The sequence below is a fragment of the Canis lupus genome, chromosome 32 (genome assembly GCF_011100685.1).
Source record: "Canis lupus familiaris isolate Mischka breed German Shepherd chromosome 32, alternate assembly UU_Cfam_GSD_1.0, whole genome shotgun sequence".
Classification (NCBI taxonomy): domain Eukaryota; kingdom Metazoa; phylum Chordata; class Mammalia; order Carnivora; family Canidae; genus Canis; species Canis lupus.
Window position 1 is genome coordinate 27,391,754 of NC_049253.1, and position 23,430 is coordinate 27,415,183.

The following is a 23,430-nucleotide window of genomic DNA, read 5'->3' on the forward strand; positions in this document are numbered from 1 at the left end:
TTGCCTCAATCAACTAGAGCTGGCATGAAATAATTTACTTCAAAACCCTGGCCTACTAGTTTAGAAAGTCTGGTCCTTTGGCCAGCAGCATGGACAAAAACCATGAGCCCTTTAGGAATGCAGATCCCCAGGCCCACACCAGACCTACTGAATCAGAACCAATCATTTCAACAAGATCCTTGGGTGAGTCCTTGTGCACTGGTCGAGAGGACATATTCTGGAGTGGTCTGCCTCCCGCTGGTGCAGCTCACTCCGGTGCGACCTCAAGCAACGTGTCTGAATCATGGAAACCTGTTTTCTTGCCAGTACAGTGGAGAATAATACCCACCTCACCGAGTTGTGGGAATTAGAGAAGGCACACAGAAAGCATTTTTTTTGCACAGTGCCTGCCAACAATACTCACTCAATAATGGTTCTTTGCATGGTGCCGTTTGCACCATCCGCAGCCGCTGACCGTACTGCATATCACTTAGCATTGCTGGAGCCACTCAGCAGGGACCCTTTCAAAGCCATCCACGCCCACGGATGGGGGCGGGGGAGTGGGGAAAGACCAGAAGACTGTCCGCAACGCCAGCTCCAAATACGCAGGATACTGTACGTTTTGCAACACACACGAAACGTCGGCGGCGGTGGCGGGGGGGGTTCCCTGGGGGGGGTCCCTGCTTTCCGATCTTCACCGCGCGTGGCTTCATCAGACCCCGCCAGCCGGAGTCTAGACACAGACATGGAGGCCGGTGCCCTGCGGCACGGAGCAGGGGCCAGAATTCCTGCCGAGCCGCCCTCGGCCCCCCGCCCCCGGCCTCCACCTCCGGCTCCTTCCTAACTTTCCGGTCGCCTCGCAGCGGAGCCCTACGCCTCCCTCCCGCCCGGGCCCGGGGGCGCCGCCAGCCCCGCGGCGAACCCTTCCCCCGGGACCTGGCCGGCTGCGCCGGGGCGCGGCGGGGGCGGAGCTCGGCGTCCCGCCGCCTTCGCCTTCGCCTTCGCCTTCGCCTTCGCCGCCGCCGCCCGCGAAGCCGCAGCCCCCTCCGCCGCGCGGCCGGGTGGGCGCCCCGGGCCTGAAGGAGGCGCGGCCGGGCGCGTGCACTGGCGCCCCCCGCTGGCTCGGCGCCCGGCGGCGGGGGCGGCCCCGCGGTCCAGCCCGCCTCCTGCGCGCCGCCTGCGCTCTTTGCATAGTAATTCCAGCTCCTGCGAGCGCCCGGCTCGCTCCCGGCGCGGGTCTCAACGGGACCGCCGCCCCGGAGCCCGCCGGGGCCACCCGCGAGGCGCCGAGAGCCGTGCTTGGGACATGCGACGGGGAAACCCCGCCGCAGCGCAGGCAGGGGCCCCGCGGCGCCGGGGAGAGGAGCCGGGCAGAGCCGGGCAGAGCAGGTAGGCGAGCGGCGGCCGCGGAGGGGGGACCGCCCCCCGCGCCCCGCCCCCCGCGCCCCTGCCCCGCGTCCCGCCCCGCGTCCCGCCCGCGCCGCCGCAGCTCTGCGGGGTGCCCGGGACCGCCGCCGAGGGATTGGGCCCCACCTTGTGCCCGGTGACCCCTTCCTTGCCTGTTGCTCTCGTCCCCATCCCATCCTGCGCCCCAGGAGGGGCCAGTCTTTCTCGCAGGTGATGAATTTCTCTGCAAGGTCATTGCTCCCTTAGACTCTGGCTTCGAAGGTAAAGGGAAGAAGATGCCTGCTGTCCCCGCTCTCGGGTGGGGGGGAATCAGTCGGGTCTGCACACTGTGCAATCCAGATAGGTGTGTGTGCGCGCGTGTGGCAATACTGTACTTGCATTTTCCTCGTTTTCCCGTGCTTATTCTCTTTAGAGTCGAAACACTATGGTTGTGTGTGTATATGCATTAATACACGCACACATGTACATATATATATATATATTTTTTTTTTTTTCTTGAAATAGGTGGAGAGAGAAGGAGGGCCGGCAGAGGTTGATAAAGGGAAAGCATTGTAGAGACCTGTTCAGTATCTAGAGGTGAACTTTGGAACCACATTAAATCAAGGTAGAGACTAAGGGCTATAAATGGTCCTTGGGAGATGGATTTTAGAAAACATCTGAAGAACAGTGCCGGCCAATACACACAACAGATTTTCATCCTATCCAGGCAGATCTAAAGGGTATACGCAAAATTTCAGACGCAACAATGGACAATGAAAGGGGGGGCGGTGCAGGGGAAGGGAGGTACTTGGACACTGGGAAGTGGATTTTGGGGGGTGGGAAGGCGGCAAACCACTGTCGGATTTAAAGGGCCTCCAGAAAAAGCACTGGGAGAGATCTCTGCTTAGGGGGTAGGCAGTTCAAGGTTAAGATGATGTGAATGCCCAGAAAGCAGCAGAGGCCCTGGGGGAAAAGGCAAGGAGGCAAGGGAAGCTCAGAGTCACCAAGGAGCAACTGCCTTTCATTAAGGTATCTCCTTCCTGTTAAAGCAATACCTGGGTATGACCCACCTGAATATTTTTCACGACCCGTTTGTTAAAGAACCATGTTTTCATTTTATTTTTGCGAGGAATCTGGGTCATGATGGGACTGAAAGAAACTGAAGTGTTTACAACACCAGCAAGATTTGGAGAGAGAGTTGATTAAGGCTTAGCTTCATGAAATATTTACACATCTCTTGCGTGGGCTTTTGTTTGCTCTTGTTGGCACTGCTGCATATTTTACTTCGATAATGCTTTGAGTGTACTTCTCTCGAATGTGCTTATTTTCTAGTTATAAACTATTCTTTTTTTTCCATTGTGTTCACCATTGGCCTGCCCTAAGTCTGGGTATAAAGACACGAGTCACAGCATAAAGAAGAAAATCTGCTCTGTCTCGCTATCTGTGAACGACAGAAGTTTGTATTAGAGAATGTTTTTAAAATAGAATCACAAAGGGCACTTTCCAAGTTTTTATGTGTTGGTGAGGGGCAGGGGAGGAAATTGGTTGTTGATTCATAAACAGAAAAAAAAAAAGTAGTAATAGCCCCTGCGAGTCTAGATGTTATATCACTGGGATTTATTTTGGAAACAGAGCAGAGGAACTCATGGAGATCCGTGCAGAGTATGTTGTGTGGTAGTGATGCTTCACCTCGTCACTAACTGGACTTTTATGGAAATGATGAGGACAAAATCAAAAGCGCTGAGCTTGGTATGGGAGGTCGAGTCCTGAAGCATGACCTGAATCAGATCAGTCTCAGTTGGAGGTCGGGGTGGGGTCCAACAAGGTGTTTTGAAATTTGAGTGAAATTTTTTTAATCGCCTCAGTACACTCGCCTTAATTATTTGACCCTGCGAAATTTTCTTGATTGTGCCTCAAATATATGTAAAGGAATATATTAGGTACAGCTCTCCTTCACTAGAAGAATTTCCAGTCAGAAACTCTACAGCTTATGGGGAAGCATTAAGATAACAGTCACGGAATCCAAAATCCTAAAAGACTGGCCTCAGAGATTCAAGACACACAATTCCAGCCCTAGCTCACACCTGAGTTTCTTCAGTGGTAACAGTTTCTGCCCTCGATGTACTCATTCATTGATTCATTCATGCATTCAACATTTGTCTACCCAGAACTCACCATGGCCCTAGACTGTGGAATAGAAGAGTGAGTGAGACACAGCCTCTGCCGGCCAAACTTGGGAGGCAGGAAGTACCAGCTGGTTAAGTGCTCTGACAGGGCCTGCACAGGGAGCTGGGAATCCAGGTTGTGGAGGTAGAGAGGACAAGGAGGTGCCCAGAGACCTGGAGGACCAGAGGAACTGGTCTGGTAAAGAGAAGAGAGAGGAGCCGTCCTGGTACAAGGACCAAAGAATGAAGAGGCCCAGGAATAACAAGTAGCTCTAGGTGGGTGAAACACTGTGAGTAGACAAAGATGGAAAGAGGAGGTTGAAAGGAAGCGAATCGAGCCTCAAACTGAAATCCCATAGAGCCGCTAACTCCTCTGGTCCGGAAACTGGTTCCCTGGGTAAATTAGGGATGTCATTTATATGGAGGCACTATGTTGTTCGTGTCACCCAACTTTATAATCTTCAAATGTCTAGAAACTCTACTTATGAACCTGTAATAACCTGATTAAAAGGGAGACATGCCCTTGAGAAAGTCACAATTCTCTGTGCCTCAATTTCTTCATCCACGAAATGTCTACTACCTACTTTGCGTATGGTGAAAATAAAAGGGAATGAGAAAATGGAGTTTTATAGAAATGCAGAGAATCTTATATGTATGATAACAGTGCTCAGGGCAAAAAGACAGAAAAGACTGTCAATGCAAGGATTTAACTGTCCCAGATGACTCCAAGAGGCGCAAGTATGATGGTCTGAAAAACAGAATGAGAAAAAAAAAAAAAAAGTAACTCAGAAACACGTGCTAAAGAGAACCAAAAGGTCTCATACAATTTTTACATTATGTTTTAAGTGAGGGAAATATATACAGTAGTCTCATAGTAATCAGTAAATGCCCCTCTAGAATGGTCACAACCCATTGTGAAGTCAGTTTACTGGGTCCGATGGCATTTTTATTTTTATTTTTTTAAAAAATAAAATAGAGTAAAACAGAATAAAAGGATAAGTAAGTATAGCTCATGGAACTTTTTAATCAAATATATATTCGTAGGTATATATACACATAGGACTATGATGTAGAATGTATATCTTACTATGCATCATGTTCCAAAAAGTCCAGAAGCTACTGTTTTAAGTGACAAAGAAGAGATGCTTCCAGTTTGCAAGATCCCAAGAGGCAGTTGGGGAGATCTGATACATAAGCATTTACACAGTATTCTGAATAGCCAAGCTGCCCTGAGAACGGCAAGACATCATGACTTGCCATTGATTCACAGCAGTATAGTCATGTGAGGAGACCTTGCAGACTGCATTAATCTGGAAAGGCTTCAAGGAGGAGGTGGAAGGTGAGCTAGTCTAAGAAAGATGAATGGATCTGGATGGGCAGTGAGGAAGGGACAATGTTATAGAGGGAGGAAGCAAAGAATGAGGTGGGTAATGTGAGATTTTTTTAAAGAATCATTTAGGAAAGAAAAGAATGAACATTGAGTCGGGGGAGAGAATTGTAGCAGAATTTCTGTTTAGACTAAAATCCCATTCGCAAGTTGCTATTTATTTTATACCTAAGATTTCTTTTCCTAATACTACTGGTTTCTTAAACTCTAGACAAAATAGCCATAACATCATAAATCTGTCATTTCCTGCCTTTACGAAAGTCTCTTTTGCAACAATTTACTGGCTAGGCCTTGTTTCGATCGAATTTAATAAACAATTGAAATCACATGATACACCACATTGTAGTATGAGCATTTGATTTCTCAGAACACAAGGACAATCACTGGCACAGAGGGACAGGGGTGATCAAGTGACTGTCACAAGTCCAGCAAACCTTTCTCTTCTCTAAGTCTCTTTCCTGTGTGCCTCTTGGGTAGAAAGTCCCATGCTTTCTGGAAACCCACAGCTTCATGAAGATGAAACAGACCACTTGGTGCTCACAACCCCAAAAGGAAGGCCAGAACCTGCCAGATTTTATTCTTCAGTTGCTCTATGACTTGTTCATCATTTTGGTTAAATATTTAAATAGGTTTGTATTCATTTTGAGACATTAACCTCTGTGTGTTTTGCTGCATCCTGATGGCTATCTTGAGGAGATAAAATCCGATGAGAAAGCCTTCACTCGTATTTTTTAAAATGTTTGGTGAGCTTCTTTCAGCTCTTGCTCTTTCCCACGGAATGAAACAGTGATCTGTTCTGTTTTATTTGAATAAAATTATACCTTTAACCAGAAGAACAGCATCAGTTGAAATACTCAGGTGCCTTGAGATGATTTGGAGTTCGGTCAAATATGGAGATCCACTTTTTTTAGAAAGATGTCTTTGATTCTTTTCATCTCCTTCTTGCCACATCAGAATGTTCAGATTAGTGATCACCTCTGTACCTGTGTTTTTTTTTGTTTTTTTTTTTTTGCCTGAGACTCAAGTCTGGAATAGTAAAAACATTTAGAGGCTGCATTTGAATTGAAAAGACATTATTGAATTTCATAGGGGGGTGGATGTAAATGCACTTACAATTTAGATTACTTACTGTCTTGAATGCCAGTAAGAAAAATGTTCACAGCTTTTTATCTGGGCTTATTGGAGTTGGCAACACAATAACAGATTTCTAATTTTTCATGTCTGTAATTAGCTTGTCGGTTATATTTTAAAGCTAGCAGCATAATTGGGGGGCTGAATTATTATTACTAGGCAGTAATAACTTACCCTTAACTGGAAGGTTAAATATGACCCATTGAATCTGAATCTGCATCTGGAGGCAGGGCTTAGAAACCTATTATTTTGTGATGGTCCTAAAGTGATTTCAGTAGTCAGGTTTGAACACCACTGCTTGGTCCTGCATTTAATACATACCAGGAAATAAAAAGATTCCAGGTGAGTCCCAAACGAGTGAGTAGCTTGTCCTAATCATTGTTGGAGCTGGGGCTAAAATCTAGATCTCTGCTTTCTAATTCTTTACTGATTCTCTGCTAGGGGGAGAAGGAATAGGGTCTGAAGAGAGGATTTGAATGGCTCCAGAGTGGTGGGGGGAAGGGAATTTAATTATTCCTGCAGCCCTTCCTCCCAAATTGAGTGTCAATGCAGTGAGCCTTTCTAAGTGACAGTGCAGTGATCTCTGTCCCAGGGGACTGATGTGGCAGAAAAATTGTGGGCACCAGCTGTGTGATCTGAGGCACGGCGCTTTCTTGGCCTTACACACCAGATTCAATTTAAAAATGTTAATTCTTGTGTCTTAAACCCAATGGATACCCAAGCCAGCCCTGGGAAGATTGCTTTAGTCAATAGTCACAGCTTGTGATACTTGCCGAAGAACCAAGCAAACCCTGAAAAAACTCAAGGCTAGAGAGTAAAAAGTCCCAAAGTCACAGGCACCTCCAGGGACCTTGGAGCTCTGGCTAATTCAGTAACAGCTGGACAGAGAGCTCCAGAGCTCCTTAAAAAAAATCATATTTGCATCTACTAATTTTCTGGAGAAAAGGAGTTGCAGAGGATCCTTTTTTAAGCCTGAATTGCAAATGGTCCAGCAAAGTAGGAGATCTGGTTTAGGGGGGATAATCAAGATGTTTTATGGGAATAGACTCTTGGTGGTTTTTTTAGGATCTTGATTCCTAAATAACCTAAAATTAAAACAACCATATTATGTCTATGGGAGACTCTTCTCTTTCTCTATAATGTACAACTTTGGGTAAATTAAACGCTTGAGGGAGTTAAGCATTTGTGTTCCCTATATTCTCAGTCATCAGAGCATCTTTTTTGCTTCAATTCCTGTTGACAGTTTATCTAAAATGTGATAGTCTGTGCCTATGCATCTGCCTTAATAAGTACAATATGGCAGATATCATCAGGATTCAGAATTTTGCATCAGCTCCAGATTTTTATTCTGAATTATGGCTGTGTAGGACAGGGCCGCTGAATACAAGCTAGAAATTTTTAATTGTTTTTCTTCTATTTTACTCTGATATGAATTTGCTTTCTCCTGATACACTTTTTAAAATCTGTTGTTCAAAAATGCAAAAGATATTTGATTCATCGTGGATTCCACTTCATTGGACTTTGGCATTGCCTTTGCCATTACATCATTTTGGAAGGCTCCGTCCTTCATCCTAAATTAGCTTCTCAAGCCCCTCAAAACAATGATTTAAAGATCAGTTATTTCAGAAAACCCTCCATGATTCTTATGCCCTGTCCCTAACTATTTTCTTCTACATAGCATGAATTTTTAATTTATACTTAGTTACTTTGTTTCCTAAGCATGGCTTTCTTTGAATCCTACAAATTATTTCTCCTTAAAAAATTCAGGTAAAAATGAAGCAACTAGAATTTTAATGCTAATAAGAATTTTAATCAGCTCGAAGGTTAATAAATGGATGTACATTTCCCCTTGCATCCTCGAATGAGTAAAAATTGCTTATGACAAATGGGTGTGGAGATTTGGTCTTGTTTTCATGTTGAACATGTTCTGAAAGCTGTCCGAGAACAGAAATCTGTCTATGTCAGGGTCAGGGGCTGAGCTCTCATTAAGTGAATGGAAATGCCTATGCAATCTCCTTTCATGTGGGGATGATTTCACGTCTATACATATAGATTCTCAGAGCAGAAGAATCCTTGGCGGCAAGCATCTGAGAGACCTGGTGCTCTTCACTTGACCTGTCCCGACCTCAGGTTCGAAGATGTATGCACCAGATTAAAAATTAAAAACTGGCAGTTTCTGGGTCCAGCAGGAAGATCATGTTTTATTTGGCTTGCAGGTATTTCTTTTTTAAGTAAGCCAGTATTTAAAAATCAAGAGATCTATTATTCAAAATGAAACACTGATGGTTATTCTCTGGGTAGGAGCTAAATAACAGTATGTGCTATCTCTTTATTTCACGCTAGCCCCCACTACGCCCTACTGTCTCTCTGACACTGAGGCTTCATGTACGTCGCTTGTACTCAACAACTGTATTTAATAGGAATCGAGTCTGGGAAGTTTGGACTAGGTGTTTTCTAAGTATCATCGAGTCCTCATGAACTTGACATGACTCCACAAAGTAGAGAGATCATCCTGTGAAGGTAGCGAACTCCCAGTAAACCCTAATGAGAGTCTAAAAAGTTTCCATCATGAAAATACGTAGATTCTGTGAAAAGTTATTGAGTACAAACTGAGTTGACTTTGTCTCTTAGTAAGAGAATAGTGAATTGTTTGCTTGCTTGCTTGTTTTTCACTATTCCACATTTGGCAACAAGCAGACAAAATCAACCATCTAAACAGCAATGTATTTACTCTTTAACTTAACCAATAACTACAGTTTTATATCAGATGGCTTTAGGTATTTCCAAATGCCCCATATCTTTATTTTTTTTATTTTTTATTTTTTTAAAGATTTTATTTATTTATTCATGAAAGACAGAGAGAGAGAGAGAGAGAGAGAGGCAGAGACACAGGCAGAGGGAGAAGCAGGCTCCATGCAGGGAGCCTGATGTGGGACTTGATCCCGGGACCCCAGGATGACGCCCTGGGCCGAAGGCAGGCGCTAAACCGCTGAGCCACCCAGGGATCCCCCGCCCCATATCTTTATGTTATGTACAAGTCTTTAGATATGTACCAAATTCACATAGCCTCCCGGAAGCCCAACGCCTATCTCAGTCTTTCGAGTCATGGTGCACTGTGTTGAGAACAAACTGTCAGGAGTGTGAACTCCTATCCCAGATTGTGGCTCTGCCTGTACAGCCGAGAAATGCTCATCTGACCATGGCAGTGGCCGTGCTGTCCACCCATCGCTCAGATCCCGGCCCAGTCTGGCCACTGGCTCCTGGGGGACTGGTCCATTCCTGTGGCCAGCAGTGAGCTGACGGGCGGAGTTGATCTGTTCATTTTGGAAATAAAGACAGATGCCCTTTGGAGATACTAAGAGGAAACACTCGGGCAGATCTCAAAAGGAGAGAAAGCTCTTCACTACTAGCTCTCTGAAATCTCCTTCTTCCTCAACTACTGCTGCTCCTTTCCTACCTCGGGCACACTTCGGTGCATACCACCCCCACGTCGTGCCTCCTACCTCGCTTCTAAAAACATCCTCACTTCAAATTATTAATCCCAGAGCGCCGGCACTTTGGCAGCTTCGCTCCAAGGAGACAGTGCTGGGAATAGCAGCAGTAGAAGCCAACAGAGGACACAGCCTACCTCGACTCTATGCTTGCCTCGGGCACAGTGCGTGGCCTTGTAGGCTGATGTCCAAGTCTGTAAGTATTAGGCCTCATATCACCTCACATCTATTGATACTATATAAAATACCACAGGTGTTACAATCCTTTAGGGTTAAAGATCATTTTTCTTAGCGATTTTTAAATAACGTAAATTTAGTCACACCGGAACGTCCATGCTCTTAGGAAGAACTCTCCTCCTATTTCCCCTGGTGGTTATGTCAATGTTTAAAATTGTAATGATGAGTTTTAAAAGATCATCCCTCTGGGGTTTGTGGCTTTTGAGGAGTGAGTCTAACTCTCGGGGAGGGATGATAAAAGTTAATAATGTGAACTTGATGGATTGGGGATGTTTCAGTTACTTCTGCTTTGCAAATGAAATAAAAGCATTCCTCAAACTGGAAATAGGAATTAATTTAGGAGATGAAGTATAGGAGCATCTGGGTGGCTCAGTCAGTTAAGCAGCTGCCTTGGGCTCAGGTCATGATCCTAGGGTCTTGGGATGCAGCTCTGCATCAGGCTCCCTGCTCAGCGGGGAGTCTGCTTCTCCCTCTCCCTCTGCCCCTCTGGCACCCCTCCCTGGCTCACCACTTGTGAGTGTGTGCTTTCTCTCTCTCTCAAATAAATAAGTAAAATCTTTTTTTTTTTTTTGAAGAAAGGTGATAAAGTGTAGGGGCTGGCCGAAGCTCTGATTTAAGGAAGATGGTTGCTTGGATCACTTAATACATTTGTATCAAGTACTTGATGTATATGTTAGGCCCTGCACTATGTGCTCGGCCTTTAAAAATGAATAAAACATACTCTGAACTGTCAAATAATTCCCAGACTTCTGGCCTACAGAAACATTTTAATAAATATGGCTCAGCAGAGTTAGAGTGGGCTCTTTTCCTGGTGAGGATCCTTGGGAATTCCCTTGGCAGCCTAACAACCAGGATTCTTTTTCTGTCCCAAACAGACACCCCTGAACCTCTCTCTTTCTTCCTTTAGGCCCTGGCAGTTCACTAACTTTCCATTCCCCCTCTCAGCTCCACCACCTGCTCACCACACCTGGGTTCCTTTCTTCCCAGCCAGGCCAATGTGAAAACGAGAGGGAAGCCTTTCCCACACTCTACTTCCTTAATGTCAGCAAAAATAAAAATGTCGACATGTGTATTTTCAACTTCATTCTGCTAAAAACAACTAAGAAACAGAGGGTAGCAGATGTGACCAATATGGGGCAGGTGTCAGATTAAGAAATCATCTAAGTTTCTACTGGCAGCTAGTTTATATGCTATAGGAAATCTCCATGAGTATACCAGAACCTCAATATAACTTCATTCCTTCCCTTTTCCTTCTATTCAAGAAAACATCTACAAATGCAAGTGAGATAAATGAGAGTAACATTATTACAGAAATTATTTTATCATTGAGATTAGTGTAAATGACATTAGAGAAAACTGCTCTAAATTAGTCTTTTAATAAATCACTTGCTTTCAGTGGTACTTTACCATAAACGATTTGTAATACACTAGTGTATTTGAAGACAAGTTAAAGGCCACTGTTCTGGATTATTGCCTAGACTCTCAAGGATCGCCTCCTTAATCCATCACTTTGGAAGATGATCTGGAATCAGACCATTATTGGGTAATGTGCCCCTTTTGAGGTACTGGAAACACTTGGGTGTTTTCATAGTTGCTCCATGAAAAACCCCATGTCCTTTGCTATGCTTTTTTCCCCTCTTCCCTAGTCGTCTTCTCCAGGGTGAAGACCCTGGAAGTTCAAGTGGTAATTTTATGTCTCTGGAATGCCTGGTGAGTGATTCCATCTCGTGTATTCACCCCTGCTGAGAAGAGACCTTTCTTGCCTTCCCCTAGAAGGTAATGACACAGGGGAAATAAGAGAAGAGGACAGTACCTAGACTTTAGAACCAATGATGATAAGTAGACGAGAATGAAAGCCCAGCCAAACACATAAGGAAAAAGAAATAAAGCAGGGTAAAGGGGGAGCAAGAGCCTAAGGGAACCACTCAGGGCACTTTTGCCATCTTGGTCCTAGGACATAAGAGAATCCTAATTCATTTCTCTTCATCCACCTACTTCCCACTATAAGGAAACAGGAGATGGAGAGACTACAGATCTGTATAGAACTGCATTCTTTAGGCTTTTCTGTTAGTGACACGCGAAACCCAATTCTCATTTAGACCAATCTATGAGGTTTGTACTATTACTTCCCCCATTTTAGAGATGAGGAAACAGATTAAAAACTTAAACTAGCCCATGGTCCCTCAGATAATAACTGAGCTGTGTGCACATTCAGTCATCCAACTAACTTCAAAGGTCACAGGCTTTGCAACTGCGCCACACTGCAGTGTGTCAACATTATTAATTATTATTACCACTGGGTCAAAATAAAAAGAATAGGTTGTATTTTATAGACTGATTTCTCCTATGTCAGGTTTCATTTTGTGTTGCTGAAAAGCCAAATTGAAAGCCTCTAAATCAGAGATAAGTCGGGTTTTAAGCAGAGTGAGTTCAAGGACAAACACTTTAGGTTAAAACTTTACAAATCATCATATAGGTGGTTTAAATTGGAAAACAAAAATTTTTATCAAAATATCCAGGTGACACATATGTTCAGCAAACAGTGCTTCTTTGCTTCTCAAAAGAAGAATCAAGTACACATCAGATAGTCACGTGCATACACACGTGCGCATACACACATCTAACAAGAAAAGCAAAGCATGTGCCTGTGTTTAGCCCTACCTATGGACTTTGGACTCAGACACTATTTATAGAACTAGTGTTTCCGTGATTGATGTTTTAATCACAGATACTCATTTACTTATGAAAGTTGAGCAATTCCTCATTATAGCTTGCACTAAGTGTTCCAGTTGCAAATTAAAGGCTGAGAAAAAGGCAGTTTATGTACAGAAGGCTCATTTGAGACAAGGTCCTTCTTAGAACTATATTTCTAATAATTAATGAGAGTTGGTGGGAGGATGAATATATGTTATCTCTGTCATTTTGAAGATGAAAATCCACTAATTGTTTTTAAAGCCATGACTTCTGCCTTGATTTATTTTTAGTTCCTTAATAGGCAGTTGATTTTTTTCTAGTTAAAAAAAAAAAACCAGGCAGAAGTCACCTACAGGCATTGCTCTTATTACTGGATTCTTGTCATCAGTCTGGAATGTCTTTACCACTTTGTGTGGTTTCAAAATATGAATGCTTTGTTCCAGGGGGATGGCATGGTAAAGGGCACTAATTTCAAAACGCAAGAGATTTTGACCAGTGTCCTGTAAGATGATCTTAGATGATATACAGATTTACTTTTTATTTTAATAGTTATGAATTTGTTTTAATGTAAGTATATTAAGAATAAATTTAGAAGTATATTTTAAAAATATGCTATATTTTTAAAATATGTCTTATATAAATATACTATGTGCTATTTTAAAAATATATTACTAGCACATGAAACGTGGTTTTACCACTTCTTAAGACTAGGCAAATATTTTCAACCAGTGGACCAGTTAAAGTCAATTGAATACAAATATTTTTTTAAAGATTTTATTTATTCATGAGAGACAGAGAGAGAGAGAGAGAGAGAGAGAGGCAGAGACACAGGCAGAGGGAGAAGCAGGCCCTATGTAGGGAGCCTGATGTGGGACTCGATCCTGGGTCTCCAGGATCAGGCCCTGGCCTGAAGGCGGCGCTAAACCACTGAGCCACCAGGGCTGCCCTTGAATACAAAATTTAAGTAAAAAATAGCTTCAATAAAAAGCACCATAGGCAAAAACCTTGAAAGTGGCACACAAATGTCACAATCTGTGAAAGTGGTACTTGAAGTCATGTCATTGCCCAAGGCACATCAGGTTCTTCCTAGAAATGAACAGTTTGGTCCAGAAATTGTTAAGAAAAATTTGAGTTTTTATGTCCAAAAAAAGAAATGATCTTTCTTTTTTTTTTTTTTTTTTCTTCTATCTTGGGCCTGTTTTCTGAATTTGAGGTCTCCTTTGCCTTTTCTGGAACTTGGAGGTGCCCTTGTTATCCTCCCACTCCATCACCGTCAAGAATTTATGCATTCATTTATTTTCATGCACATTCATGGAACAAACAGCCTGTGGAGAATTTCTGTAGTTGGTGTTGTAGACATGCTAGAGAGCTCAAGGTCTGTACTCTTTGACTTCTGTGTGAAATGAGTCTACATGTCTGTGATTCCCATTAAAGTTAAAGTTGTTGAAGCCCTGGACTTCTGCCATAATCTTTTCTTTGTACTTCCTAAACGACTAAGAGATCTTCATTGGAAAGACCCTTCATTGATAAAACACATTGTCAAGGCTCATATTACAAGTTTAAAAACATGTGCAGTGCAAATCCTGAATGAGATTATGCATGAGAAAAGAAAGGGGTTTGTACATCTCATACATAAAAAGGTCTAATTCTTGGGCTATTTTGAATACAAAGGTGACAATTAGTACTGTCATGATTTTTGAGTACAAAATAATGTGTCTTCGGTCTATTAGAAATTTTTACAAGTTGGAGTGAAATGCAAAAGTTTAGCATTTATCAGTTTTTTTAAAAAAATAAGCTACTATTGAGAGAGGAGTTGAGTTTCAGTGGCATTATTTTTCTATGTAGTTTACCCCCAAACAAGTGGTTATGGCAGAAGTATTACTATGACTTTTTCTGAGGAATTTGTCCTTGAGAAACATTGTGAAAATGTTGTAAAGCACCTGGATGTGGTGAATATAAATTGTCACAACTATCTATGTAATATCAATAAAGCTGTTTTATGCTTCCCAGCAATTCATAAGATTTTTCTATACTGGTGAAAAGGATATAGCTGTGGTTTCCTGCTGGAGTTTCTACATAATAGTGAGAAAAGCATCAGAGGATGCAGTTGGTTGTGGTTGTTTGCTCATGCACTGCTGCTCTTTTCTTTTTTGTAAAAAACAGGAAGCTGAAATTTGCTCTTTACTTAGATCAATCGATGTTTAATACGGTCTTGTCTATGTGCTAATATGTAAGGATGTAAGGATGATGAGATGCTTCTCTACCTTTACAGACCATAAAATCTTAATATTAAGAAATATTAAAGAGATTAAAGTACCCGTGATGGTACATATGTACTCTCAATGTACATACATTGTGATAAAAATTGGTTACTTGGAATTGTTTTCAATTTTTTTTAAAGATTTTATTTATTCATGAGAGACACAGAGAGAGAGGCAGAGACATAGGCAAAGGGAGAAAGAAGCAGACTCCCCACAGGGAGCCCAGTGCAGAACTGGATCCCAGGACCACAGGATCACGCCTGAGCTGAAGACAGATCCTCAACCACTGAGCCACCCAGGCATCCCTGTTTTCAAATTTTTAGTGTTTATGTTTTATCGTGAGTAAAACAAGTTAGTTTTGAAGAAACAGTTAGTTAGCCAGGTGGCTTTTAACTCTAGTAACTGCAACTCAAATTAGTTTGTTAGTTTTCCTCTGTTCTCTGCTCATGCACAAGACTCCCAGTTCCCCAGCCCAGTAGTTTTGAGGAGAATTGAGCAAAGAGCATATTCACAGTCTCTTTCTTAAAAACAAAGTAAAATCAAATGACATGTTTAGGCTAAATAAATCAGTACTATTGCATTTGATACTACCATATTTTTTTCTTAAAAAGAAAGCCATACACAAAAAGAATATTTGTAACCAGGATGTCAGGATGCCTCATGAATAAATAAATAAAATCTTTAAAAAAAATAAATATATTTGTAACCAAGTACCTATTCGAAATAGAAACAACTTAATGGAAGCCATATCAGTAGGAAAGCAGGACCAGTATAGTGGATGTGGAATCATGGATTTATTATGAATTTTAGATCTTACACAATCATGGGAGCTTATAAAAAAAAGTCTGTGGGGGGCACCCGGATGGCTTAGTTGGTTAAGCATCTGCCTTGGCTCAGGTCATGATCCTAGTGGGATAGAGCCCCACTTTGGGCTTTTGCTCAGCGGGGAGCCTGCTTCTCCCTCTCCTTCTGCTACTTCCCCTGCTTGTGCTCTCTTGCTCTCTCTGTCAAATAAATAAATTCTTTAAAAAAAAGTTTTTTTAATCTGTGGGAAGCATCTGGTATTGGTTCTGAAGTTATCATAGGTTAGCAGTGCTGGGAGTGGTAAAAAAAAAAAAAAAAAGCTGGATATGAAGTGGAGCCCAGCAAGGACAAACTGGAACCTACAAAGCGCTGGGACTGGGACACATAAAGACAAAACAGAATCAGTGTTGGACTCCTATCTCTTCCAACCTCAGTGGCCTGGGGGAACCATAGAAGGAGCCGGCCCTTTTCACTGCAAGGCTGTTCATGGACCCCCGGGGCAAAGGCTAAGAAGGAGCATGTGGTGGAACGCTAGGACCTGCAGCCTGGCTGTTGCCTGATGTCACCAAGGTGAGCTGGAAGATGAGGGTGCAGCCGCCTGTTGCACCACACCGTCCTTCCAAGCATAATAATGCTGCTGCCCTACTTCCGCCTCCAAATCACACATAATTTTCCCTTGTAGCCAACTATCTTAAAGAACTATTTAGGGAAGAGAATCCTGGGAATGGATTTCCATCCCAGCTAAGTGGACACTGAGTACAAAACCACCCCAGAAACTAGCCAGTAGAAAGAGAAATGTTGGGACGCTGAGGTGGCTCAGTGGTTAAGTGTCTGCCTTCGGTTCAAGGCATGATCCCAAATCCTGGGATCGAATCCCACATTGGGCTCCCTGCGGGCAGCCTACTTCTTCCTCTGCCTGTGTCTCTGCCTTCTCTCTGTGTCTCTCATGAATAGATAAATAAAATATTTTTCAACAACAACAAAAAAAGAGAATTGTCTAAGGTTAGAAAGTCCCTTGTTTTCAAGTTCTGCAAGAATCCTTTCCACAAAAGGACTCAGAGTCCGGTCTGCTTGTAGATTATATTTAAGACATTTTCTTCTAAAAACTTATACAAATTTTCTTCTGGATACAACTCTAAGTTGTTAGTTTACTCCCATTCAAAAACTAAAGTTTCAGAAAGAGTTATCTATAAAAAGTTCCAAGATTCATGTCATTTAAGCAACTGAGCTCCTCTCCTCAAAATATGTATCATTTTACAATGTTAAAGTTAATGAAATTAGCTCTGCTCGTGGCTGGATGATTCAAGGATGAACATCTTTTCTGCCACAATAGACTCCAAACTCCATTTTTAGATTTCCATCGGTGCTACAGAAGGTTAATGTAATATAATGTTACAGAAAAACAGAAGCTGCCTTCCCAGTGCTTATTTTTTTGTTTTGTTTTGAAACTCTTGGCTGTAAGGATGTATGCAGTGGTGCCATATGAAGAGGTGAGCTTACCAATGATGGAACTGTTCAATCAGATGCTGTAGTCAGGCACTACCAAGATTAGCCTATGGCACTACCAAGACACATCCATTTTTGAGATTCTTTGAGTCTCTATCAGTGACTCTCGACCTCTTTTTTTGCTCCAACTCGCTAGATAAATGATATTTACAGACAGGATTCCCCCTCTAATTCTAACTTTTTCTCTCTCACAAAAAAAAAAAAAAAAAAAAAACAATCAACCCAATTTTTAAAAAATGAGCAGAGGATCTGAATAGGCATTTTTCCAAAGAAGGCATACAGATGACTAACAGTTACTCAACATCACTGATCATCAAGGAAATACAAATTCAAAACCACAACGAGATCACCTCACACCTGTTAGAATGGCTATTCTCAAGAAAGACAAGAAATAACAAACATTGGAGAGGATATAGAGAAAAGGAAACCCTTCATGCAGCATTGGTGTGAATGCAAACTGGTGCAGCCTCTGTGGGAAACAGTATGGAGGTTCCTCAAAAAATTAAATTAAAAATAGAAGTATCATATGATCCAACAATTCTACTTCTGGGTATTTATCTGAAGGAAATGAAAACACTTAACTAGAAAAGGTATCTGTGCTGCTGTCTTCACTACAGCATTATTTGCAGTAGTCAAGCAACTTAAGTGTCATTGATGGATGGGATAAAGAAAATGTGATTACACACACACACACAAACACACACAGAGGGATATTATTCAGCCATTAAAAAAGAAATCTTGTCATTTGCAACAACATGGATAGACCTTGAGGGCGTTATGTTAAGTGAAATAAGTCTGACAAAGACAAATGCCACAAGATCTCACTTATATGTGGAATCTAATAAAACAAAACAAAAGAATAACAACAGCAAAAATGAGCCCATAGGTACAGAGAACAGACTGTAGTTGCCATAGGTGGGGGGAGGAGGAAAATGAGTGAAAGGGGCCAAAAGGCACAAACTTCCAGTTATGAAATAAATTGGTCCTAGGGATATACTGTACAGTGTGGTGATTTGCTAAGAGAGTAGACCTTACAAGTTCTTTTTTTCACAAGACAAAAAATTATAACATTATGGCGATGGATATTAACTAGACACTGTTGTGATCATTCAGCAATACATACAGATATCAAATCATGTTGTACATCTGAAATGATTATAATGGCACATTATAGCCCATTTTTTGAAAAATACAAGCAAGTAATATAATTTGTAAAATAAATGATCATAATCTCTTAAGAACTAGTAAAAAAAAATCTTGTTTTTTCTAATTTACCCCTTAATAAAGCACGAAAACAGAAATCTATCATTTAGATAAGTATTCACAAAAACAAATGAAAATATCTAATATCCCTGAAAAGGGAGAAAAGTGCTTAGTTTTATAAAAATTTCTGGGTTATAAAACAAGTGATAAAATTGAGCAAATGAGATTATGTTTTGGGTACATTAATCATGTCATTATGTGTTGCTCTAATCTGATCATATAGAAGCATTTATTTAAGTAGCATGTGTTATTTCCTACTATTGCCAATCTATACACTTGGGGTGGTATTGCAGCACATCCTACGTACAAAGGTGGCTAAAACTTGTTCTTTATCCACGAAGGAATCCGTAATCTAATGAGAGGGACAATACAAAGTCCAAGTAAAGGGAGGAGAAGTATTGAGTGTGGCCTCAATGTGGAAGTGGAAATATCATGGTTCCAAAAAGATGAAGTCTTAAAATTCTGTCTCACATTACAGAACCAGAAAGGCAAAAACAAAAACAGAACAAAACAACAACAACAAAGCCTTGGCAATACCGCGCACTGGCAAGGATGTGAAGTGACTAGAACTCTCACTCATACAGTATTTTGTCAGTTTCTTATAAAAGTAAACATTCACTTAACCATGCGACCTGGCAATTTCACTCCTACTCACCTAAGTGATGTGAAAACCTATCATAACTCAAAAAAACCTATGGTAACTTCTTGGTGATTATTCATAATCACCAAAATCAGAAGATCACCCAAATGTCCCTCAGTTAGGGAATGAATAGGCAAACGGTGGCAGATTTGTGCAATGGAATACTACTCAACAATAAAAAGAACAGACTATTGATACTGACAACAACACGGATGAATTGCTAATATGTTATGCTAATCAAGGAAGCTGGACTGAAACAATTATGTACTTTTATATTTATATGACATTCTGTAGAAGGCAAAACTGTAAGAGTGGAGAACACATGAGTGGTTAAGAGAGGAGGAGCGTTGACTACAAAGGAATAGTCAAGGGGCGTTTCTCAAGGGGGTGATGGGACTGTTCTGTATCTTGATCCTAGTGGTGGTCATACAACCATGCATTTGTAAAACTTATAGAACTGTAAACCAAGAGGAGTAAATATAAGTGCACGTGATTATTTTTAATTCTTACAAATCGAATTCAGCCTAGAATCGTGGCCCAGAGTTTAGCATCCTCCTTATTCTGGAGTCAGAAAAACAGACCATATGGAGAAGATGCTAATCCTATTTCCTGCTTATTGACACAGAAAAATGTGCAGACTGAACAGATCTGTGCTCTGATGTCCAGAGATCTTGGGTTAGTTTCGGTCTCAAATCTCTCTTTAAATGGAGGACGGCAAGTATCATGGGACCCTGGATATCAGCTGACAGTTCTGTTGCCTAAAATAATGTTATGTTAACCATCTGGTGAGGGTGTGCGACAGGAGTGTGAGTTTTCTGTGTCCCCTACTGACCGGGCATGAATGCAGTGTGCTGCTCTCTCCCCCAATCTCATATTCACAGACTCTTGAAAGAAATTATTTATCCCAATATCATTTATTGAAGTTTTATTCTATTCAGAGTGCTATGAGGGCTAAATATCAAGCTACTTAGAGTCTCTATTAAAAATGGAGTTTATAACCTAGGTTGACAGATAAGACTCAGTAACTTGATTCAATCAGATTATGATAAATCCTGCATTGGGTTTTCTCACTGTACTAGGGCTGTTGGGGGGAGAAGTCATCACTTCCTGCCACAGGTTACCAGGAAGGACTTAGTTTGCAAAAAGTGTGGCATTTGTCCTGAACTTACAGAACCTGGTATGGGGCACCTGGATGGCTCTGTAGTTTAAGCGTCTTTTTGGCTCAGGTCATGATTTCAGGGTCCTGGGGTCAAGCTCTACATCCGGCCCTCTGTTCACAGGGGAATCTGCTTTTCCCTCTGTCTCTCTCTCATGTTCCCCCCTGCTTGTGTTCTCTTTCTGTCCAATAAATAAATAAAAATCTTTTCTAAAGAAATATATAGAACCCAGTAGATTCTAAGATCCCTGAGAAATGGATCCTTTGTCTTATTCACCAGTTACCCCCATGCCTAGCAGCATCCCTAGTACACTGTTGATCCCTCAGTGTTTTCAGAATTCATGAAAGAAAGAAGAGGCAGCATTTTCAAAGGCCAAGAACCCGTTCCAAGACCATAGCCTGAGCAGAGGGATGCAGGCAAGACCCTGAGAGGAGTTCCACTGGGCAGGGTGTAGGGGGTTGTGGGAAGCTGTGTTCCAGAACCGTGCTGAAATCAGACCGGAGCCCTCTGTGGTGCCAGGTTAAGCAATTGGAACATTTTTCAGCAGAGGAAGGCACTGAAGGATTTTGAGCTGAGCAGGAGGTGATCAGATCTCTGTTTTTAAATGGGGTCATTTGTCAGTGATTATGAGACAGTGACTATTAGTGATTGTATAAGCTGTATCGGAGCCAAGGAGAGAGACTGTGCCTGAGGCACTGGTACCAGCTCAAGCAGGACTTGGAGAAGGCAGTTGTTGCAATATCCACCTGGAAAACAGGAGTCAGAAGCCCTGGGACCACGTCCTGACTCCGCTTCTAAACTGTGGGGCAAATCACAGAAGTTTCTGGATATTTTCAAAAGCTCTATAATGTGAGAAGTATGTTCTTTGAGCCCCAGTTATTGGAAAGAAAGTTGTAAATATTTCTAGCAGAGATGTAATAGGAATTGGGACTGCATAAACATCAGGGGTGAGGGAGTCAGAGCTGTCAAAATGACTCCAGGATTCTAAGCCAGACCTGACTGGGAGAACGTTGGTGCCATTAACAGAAATAGAGATGTCAGGAGGAAAATTTCATTTTGGCAGAGTGATCTCAAATCCTGGGTGGGACCTTGTTTGGGAACCTGGCACAACATGCATGTCAGATATCAGGCCTGCAGGTATTAAAATGGAGGAGGATGGGAAGCATGGTGGAGACGGTAATGCCAGGAATTACAGCTATTAGATCAGCACCATTAGATATCCCAAGTGTGAAAAAGATTCCCAAGGGCAGGAAAAGAAAGGAGAGTGTCAGGAAAAGGGGATCAGTGGTGGAAACAAAGCCAGAGTTCAAGGGGGATGAGAAATAAAATTGAGCTTCCTCATCTTAAAATGGAGAAAATAATACCCTCTGTGCTGGTGGTGCATTGTGGAGAGTAAAAAAGGGGCATTACTTCGTCTAATATCTTATCAATAGTAGGCTTAAAAATTGGAGCTATTATTAGTACTCTTATGGAAATTCATTCTCATTTTCAATATCCTTTAGGAATTTTTAAAAATGTAACCCAAACCTTGTGGGTTTTGTATGTGTGGGATGTTGCCTTTCTAAAAGATAAATCATAGGCTAAATTTGCTGCATAATAACATCTCTTGACCTTTAAAGGGTAAAACGTAGCTCCATCCCAGTTTTAGAAGAGCTCCATACCGTTCTGACAAGAGCATATTGTTTCTCAGGAACTCTCATTAGGGTGCCCTGCATGGAAAAACAAAATTCTCTGATCCAGGCCAATGTTGAATAATAGCAAGTTACACAGGGTAAGAAGAACTTGTTCACCTGCTTCTTTCTTTCCTAATGAGGAATGTATCTTTTGTATGGAATTAATGCTAAATTTCAGTCATGAACGTGGCACTGAAAACCTTGTTGGCCCAGAAAATCTTTAAGGAAGGGGGAAAAAGTATTGGTTTGATAGACACACTTTTACATTATCTTAGGAATAAGAGACCAAGACAGCATAGAACAGTTATCAACTCTGTTTGTGTTATTTTTAATTTTTTTTTTATTTAAGAGGCTGAGCTTCTGTGCTTTGATTCATGTAAGAACCAGTTTGCTTTATAAAAAAAAAAAGAGAGGAAAAAAAAACCCTTCCAGAATCACACCATGTGTCTCACCTCAAATCAGCTCCCTTGAAAATGTATGCAGTTAGGGACACACAAGTGAGAAAGCCGGAAAGGCCAGGCACCATGGCTGTTACTCTGGGGAAACCTATCCAAGGCAACGAGCAGGATTCTGTCTTAAGGACCAGTATGGCTCTGCAATTCGATGGCATGTCATTCCACATGTTCAAATCATTAATCAAAAGTGTGTGAATTCCCAAGGAAATTGATAAAACTTTTTCCCCCCATCAGTTGGCATGTTTGCTGGTCCAACACTGCAACCAGAGCAGATTTTCTTCTATATTTGCAGTAATTACTAAGAAGGAAAAGTAGCAGGAATCAACCTATCAAATCTTCCTTAACTTCAGGCTTTATTATGATTTTCCTAATATTCCAAAACACTTCTAAACACACATTTCTTTTTCCTCTTTGATTCTACATTCTAATTAATGGAATCATTCATTTTTCACTCATTTAGAACTTTGAATAGAACTTTGAAACAATTTCTCAAATAAAATTAAATTTCCTAACCTGGTATTGAAGTCTGTACATCATAGACTTGGGCCTAGAGCTATGTTTCCCGAAGAGTATCTCAATCCAAACCTCACTTACACCCCTTCTCAGCTTTCCTCCTCCATGTGCCCATAAGCTCCAGGCATAAGTGATCGTGGCCCACCACGATGGACCACAGTAAGCCTATGATTTCCTGTCTCTGAATCTTTGCTTGGGCTCCTCCCCTCTACCCTGAATGCTCGTTTTTGTTTTGTTTTTTTTTAATATATTTATTTATTAGGGACATATTGGGGGGGGGCAGATACACAGGCAGAGGAAGAAGCAGCTTCATGCGGGGAGCCCAATGTGGGACTCGGCCCCAGGACTCCAGGATCACACCCTGGGCGGAAGGCAGGCGCTAAACCACTGAGCCACCCAGGGATCCCAAATGCTCGGTTTTTAAGACCTAACTCAAATCTTTACCCTGGGCTAGGAAACCGTACACGGTCCAATTTGGTTGGACTTTACTGTAGTAACCACAGTAACATAATTTCTAATGACATATAAACCGCAAATTTCAATGGCTTAAGGAAATAAAAGTATATGTATATATCTTAAAAAGCCTTTACCAACACCTCCAAAAATCCTTTTATGTTCACTCTGGTGTTAATTGAATCCAGCATCCCCACAGCACTTTATATTTAATACAAGTTATTTTTAAGGGGTG

The 23,430-nt window shown here is 41.8% G+C and overlaps 1 protein-coding gene and 1 long non-coding RNA gene across 7 annotated transcripts in view; one reads left to right on the forward strand and one right to left on the reverse strand.

Moving 5' to 3' along the window:
* LOC111093657 overlaps window positions 1-907 on the reverse strand; it is a 110,548-nt gene extending 109,641 nt beyond the window's left edge. The window contains exon 1 of one of the 2 annotated variants that reach the window (XR_005382862.1): window positions 404-907. This is a non-coding gene — a long non-coding RNA (uncharacterized LOC111093657). The remainder of the gene's footprint in view (window positions 1-403) is intronic. The other variant, XR_005382863.1, reaches the window with a different exon arrangement.
* Window positions 908-1,225: 318 nt separating this feature from the next.
* Window positions 1,226-23,430, forward strand: part of GPRIN3 (GPRIN family member 3) — a 70,157-nt gene continuing 47,952 nt past the window's right edge. The window contains exons 1-2 of one of the 5 annotated variants that reach the window (XR_005382864.1): window positions 1,462-1,647; window positions 1,891-5,239. The gene's annotated coding sequence lies outside the window, so the exon portion shown is untranslated. Of the gene's footprint in view, window positions 1,369-1,461; window positions 1,648-1,890; window positions 5,240-23,430 lie in introns of those variants that run through there. The other 4 variants (XM_038582149.1, XM_038582147.1, XM_038582148.1 and 1 more) reach the window with 4 other exon arrangements.